Source organism: Poeciliopsis prolifica, unplaced genomic scaffold (assembly GCF_027474105.1).
Source record: "Poeciliopsis prolifica strain line A6 unplaced genomic scaffold, Auburn_PproV2 SCAFFOLD089, whole genome shotgun sequence".
Classification (NCBI taxonomy): domain Eukaryota; kingdom Metazoa; phylum Chordata; class Actinopteri; order Cyprinodontiformes; family Poeciliidae; genus Poeciliopsis; species Poeciliopsis prolifica.
The window spans coordinates 106,094-112,093 of NW_026562464.1; the positions used below are offsets into that span (position 1 = coordinate 106,094).

Here is a 6,000-nt window from a genome sequence, read left to right on the forward strand (position 1 = left end):
GAAAGATAAACAGGTTTTGTCTAAAAATAGACCAGGTCCTCCATCACAATCTACATGTGTGTTTGTGAGTGTAAAAATCTAGTAACACCTGGCCTTCTAAAATGTGACACCTTACTGTCATTTAAACCACTTTTTTCCACCTTTTTAAATGTATTTAATAATGCATTTTGTTATTTTTCTGCCACTGGGTTTCATTTACACTTGTTGGGTGTTCAGCTGATTCCCTCAAGATAATTCTTAACTCTGCCCTGTGACAGACTGGCAACCTGTCCAGGGTGCACCCCGCTTCTCGCCCAAAATGCTCGCTGGAGATATGCACCCCCAAAGGTGTGTGTAGAAAATGGATGGATGATTCTCAACTCCTGTATTGGATCATTCAAAAAGGGATTTTATGTTTGTCTAAGGGTGAGCTAATGAAGCAAATTTAGTGAAACATCAAATCATATCCATCTGTGAGATTTATAGCACGTCATTATTCTCTGTTTAAATCCTGTACAACTGTTTATAAATATTTATATCCAATATAGCACTTCTGGATAGATGCAAACTACATTTTGTTGCTTGTACATGTGACAGTGCAATGACAATCAAGTTGAATTCTATTCTATTCTATTTTACCTTCTGAAGTAGCAGAGAGCCAGAGAATTTGGTTGAAAAGTCTCGGAGCTGAAAAGAGAACACCGATGCCCACTGCTGCACCCTGGACAGAAGGTAGACATGCAGACAGAAGGATAGCATTGCTATGCAACAGAATCTGGACCATGTCTACTACATCACTGTGATTTATGACCCTCTTATTTGTGATTCTGCTTTATCAGGAGCCAATAACAACTTCATGGAGTTTCCTTTTACATTGGCTTTTGCGCTATGACTTTGAAACTAAATAGAAAGCATTCTGTAGTTATGCTGTTATGGGTTTCTGCTGATGGAAGACAAACTGACCACTTGTTACTCTAATACTTTCTTTCTTCCTTGGTATTTGGATTATTTGCTGTTAGTCAACAGCTGTCTGTATGTTTTCTCTGAGTTTCTTTTCTCTCGTCGAGTCTACATCTGGGCTGGTGTTCTCTTTGGCTGTGATACCTTCCTGGAAGCGGTCATCAACCGATATAATGCTGCCAACAACTTTATATTTTCCCTCTCCTTCTATTAACTTTATACTTTTCCTTATCATAAAAGTACTCGCACATCAGATCTTCTGTTTCTTCTTGTGCATCCTGCTCTTCTTCTCAAACCTCCAGCCAGTCATGGCAGCTGGTCGCTTGTACTGGGCTCGGTTCCGGTCCTGTTGGAGGTTTCTTCCTGCTGTCGATACTTACGGTACATGCTCAGTATGAAGGATTGTTGCAAAGTCAACAACACAATGCAAGCAATTGTCTGCTGTTGCTATGTGCTCAACACTCAATGCAGCCTCCTGGATTTCCTTTAATAGAAAACTTTTTAAACTAGTTTGAAAAATGAACTGACATCTATTGCAAGATACAAAAGTTATTGAATAGACATGAGTAGTTTTCTCAACTTATTTGGTACTTGGGAAACTATTGGCCTTTTTTAGTCAAAGTTATCAAATACTTCTACTACTGCACAACTGCAAATCATTTGTTTAATGGACAGAAATCAGTCATTTCACATTGTTTCAAATTTAATGATGACTCTTTGAGGTTGAAATGCCTCTGTACCATCACCTTAATCTGGACCTCCTTCCACAAATTTAGAGTCAGCAATATTACTCTAGACAAAGAAACTTGTTTGCTAAGAAACTTTTAAACTTGTTCAAGAGAAGTTAATTCATTTGATGAAAAACGCTGTACTTTATGGTGCTCCATTTTGTGTGACTGAGACGAGAGAATTAACATCCATGAGAAACAATACAAGGGGGAACTTACGTCTCTGGTGGGATCTTCATTTGAGCATCAGCCAGAATCCACAAGCAGAAACATCCCAGAATCCTCAGTAGGCTCCTTATTCCCAATGTTCCTATTTCCATTCTGTGCTCCCAAAGTTATTCCCAGTTCATATGTCTCATTGAATTAAGATTCAAAATAAAGTTCAAAGGAATAATCAGGAGTTTGAAGAAAATGTTTTCCTCATGCTTGCAAATAGAGGGTGCCAAGGTTTCTGCAGATTGACTTTTGACCTTTTATGGCTTCCGTACTATCTTGGGTAAACGTGTTCTTTAAGTGGCATCTTCTGTTAGCTCTGCTCCTTGTCAGGGAAAGAAGCAGTTCTTGCAGATCTCAGAGCCATCTGCAATGAACTGAATGGAAAAGGAAATGCCAGGATGTAGCACACACTGCGGAGAAACATCAGTTTTATCTGTCTTTGGCTTCTTCTGTTTTTTTTTTTTTGTTTGTTTATTTTCTTTTTCCTCCAATGGTTTCAGCTCCTCTCCATGGTTGCCAAATTCGCTGCACAATCCAGACAAAGGGAGAGAGAGAGAGAAAAGAAGGAGGAGGGAAAAGGATTGGTGAAAGGGATTGGATGAAGGCTCTGTTTTATCTAAGAGGATTAAAGCGATTGCTGGAGACAATCTTTCCAGCAACCAATCAGCTGCCAGCGAGGAGCAGCAGCACAGTGCCTAACACACTGACACACCCATGCAATTATCCGATTATGATCACACACACCTTAAGACTTCCTGGACCTAACTAAGTTGTTGTTGGTCTGACATGTAGGTATGAAATATCTTTGTTGGTTGAGAAGTAAAAAAAACACAGCTCAACATCGCAGGAATTCTCCTTCTTTCATAACTCTGTGAGCCTGTAATGTTATCAAAAAGTTCTCAACACAAACCAAATGTAACACATATTTAGTGTTTGTTTTTGGCTTTTTCTTAATACTTTATTACTATTCTATGTATGAAGAATTAAAATGCAAGAAAAATACCTTTGCATGTAGTTCAAATCTTTAAATGATGCTATATTTGTAACAATCTCCTGGCCTCCAAAGTACATTAGAAATATATCTCTCCAGACATCTTTCTTCTGCTGCATATTGTCTGTATAGATTTTGGCTGTAGAACCCGACAGTTCATTAATTGACTGGCTTTTCACTTTTATGTCTTTTATTTGGAGCAGAGCAGACACTTTCTTATCGTCTTTTACTATTTCCTATTGGCCTATCGTCCAAGAGAGCAAAAGCAGTCGCAGTCTGACGAAGATTATACAATATTCCACAAGCAGACATGAGAAAAACAAGTAAGAGTACAAAAATATTAGAACCAAAAATCCTGAGTGCAGAACTTCAACCTGGAGACTGTCCAAAACTCATCTAGACAAACATGTGCTTCCTGGGAAACCACAAAACATATTGTGAAAGAAAGCAGAGAAGAAAACAGTCCAGTTTATGTTGTGACATTATTAGATGGTGAATGGAGTAAAATAATCATTCATAGGAATATCTCACTATCCTGTCATTTGCTGATGGTGTTGACAAAATGATTAGATGATCTCCTTTGCATGTCACCAAGAATCCCATATATTTAAGTCAAGCTTGTGACGGAAGGGAACCACCTGCAGCATGCGGGACGGTGGCCCTGAGCACCAGAACTGAGAAAAAACTGAACTAAGGGCTAAAGATCCAAAGGAAAAACATAACCAAAAGAGACAAGTAAACAGACAAGCATGCCAAACTAAAGACAATATGCTCCTCACTACAGCTGTAGTAAGGAGGAGTATTCCATGTGGATTCCCCTTCAAAGCCAGACGACCTGCCTCAACACACATGCCGCACGATGAGAATGATTTTGTTGAGGTCAATAATCAAGTGGACGAGAGACATGAGGAAGGAGACCTCAGACATGGTCTCAAAATGTCTGACTGAGACTGAGATCCAGACAAAAGTCAGGGAGCAAAACAATCTTTAATACATCTGCAGACGGAGAGCAAAAATCCACTGCATTAGGCACAAATTAGGATCCGCTCTGAGGAACCAGAGTTGCATAGTTACTTTATTCATCTCTCTTTACTACCGAGGCGGAGACTCAATCTTCTAAGACCAAACAAAGGAGACAAAGGAAAACATACGGAACCTTGTATGCTCATTCACTGTAATGTCTATGGGATGTGAAAACTAAACACTCTATCTCCATAGAGGGAAGGTCAAACAGCCAGTTCCCAAATAACTGTCTGGGGAAGTTCAGCAACCCTGGAAACTTACTTCAGTAGACACATCTTGGTTCATTAGTTTGTACACCTTTCCCAGCTGCACAGAAAAACACCTTGACTGTGATTCAAAAAACATTACATTTATATGACACATAAAGGAACATCATTTAATACGAATAAAACTTCTTCACATCACTCATGCTTCTTCAGAGGATGATCAGGATGTGGAGCAGGTTCTTCAAGAACACGTCAAACAAAACCTTTGCATATGATAAATAGAAATAGTACTTTGCATTAATTTTCACTTACAGCTACAGTTAATCGAAAACTAATTGATTATTCACTTGGTACTAGAGTACAGATACAAGTAAGTCATTTTGGAGAAACAAGCTGCAAAAGTTCTGAGGACTGCTCTTGATTTTCTGGAGGTGATTGTGCAAAAGATGGATGCTTCACAAAATGAAGAACATCAGCGATAACTGTACACCCTCTTAACAACACCCTAAAAGTAACAGATACAACCTTGGATCAGGACTTTCTTAAGCTCTGAAGAAAGACAGGAGATCCCATTACACTTGTGAATTCAAAGCCGAGAAATGTTTTGCTGATTCATTAAAATAGTTCTTGTAACTTCATTCGGCTTAAAATATGAATCCCACTTAATGAGAAAACAACATTGTTTCACACAATGTTTGGTTTCAGCTGTTCATTATAAAGATACATTATGTAAAACCTCTTGGGGAGGTTTTTGGAAAAGGATATTTACACTTTTGTAAATGTTTTGCAAAAAAAAAGCTATTAAAGGTGAGAAAGTAATAGCATAAAGAAAATGTCTTTACAAGAAGCATGAGTACTACTCTTGTATTTATTCAAACAATCTTTAAGAACTGTGCTTGCAACAGTTTGACTTACCTGCATTTTGTAAAATCTACAAACTGAACCAGTCACATCATATGATAATCATAAAGCACAGTCCATAATGTTAACCAAATGAAGACTGTACTATATATTTCATATGAACATATTTCTCTTCCATTAGAATTTATCTGTCAAATTCAGAAATTCAAGTTTATTTTCAGAAGACTGTCACTTAAGCAACATTTCATATCTAAATATTCTCACAGAAAAGGGTCTGATGTTCAGACGTTGAAATGCCCCAGAGCGATATGTACAGATCTAATGGCAGAAAATCAAAGATTCCCATGAATAATTTATCACAGCCACTAGAATAACCACAAATTAATCAATAGAGCAAAGTGTCAGATAAGATCTGATTTGAAGGCAGAGGCCTGCTATGACTGACCGTTTTATATCAAGATACAATCTATGATGTCCTGACATTCTCAAAAGTTCTACAGAGAAAATCCTAAATTACTGCTAACAACCTCACAGGCTGACAGGGGTTTTACGTTACATTGGGAAATGCCAACATGCAAAAGGACTACAATTCTCTTCGGTATCCCATAAAAGATTTTCTCCATTGTAGCAACTCTTCAAAGTATGTATTCTTGGCTTTTTCAGACATTCATGTTCTCTCCAAATGATGAGTCAGTACTGCCCTCTGGTGACCAAATGTGTGAAATGCACCTACAGTCATGCGCTGGCACACTGCTGTTTGTTCACTTCCATCCTGTAGCGCTGGAGACAAAAGTTGAAGTCAACTTTGATTTATTCAAAGTGTTGAACAGCAAGTTTTTTTGAGACTCAGAGTTTTTTGGGTAACACTTTATTTGAAGGGTTGTGCATAAAATGGATATGACACCATCATGATATAACTGTTATGCACATAAAGAAGTCTTCATGAATGTTTGACTGTTGTCATGAAGTATCATTTGGTAAATATTGACGCTTTTCATGCAAAGTTGACCATTTTAATGGACTTTTAATGCAACTT

At 38.0% G+C, this 6,000-nt stretch overlaps 1 pseudogene; it reads right to left on the bottom strand.

The window, feature by feature from the left end:
- Positions 1-2,443, bottom strand: part of LOC129353374 (voltage-dependent calcium channel subunit alpha-2/delta-4-like) — a 60,153-nt pseudogene extending 57,710 nt beyond the window's left edge.
- Between the last annotated feature and the right edge of the window lie 3,557 nt (positions 2,444-6,000).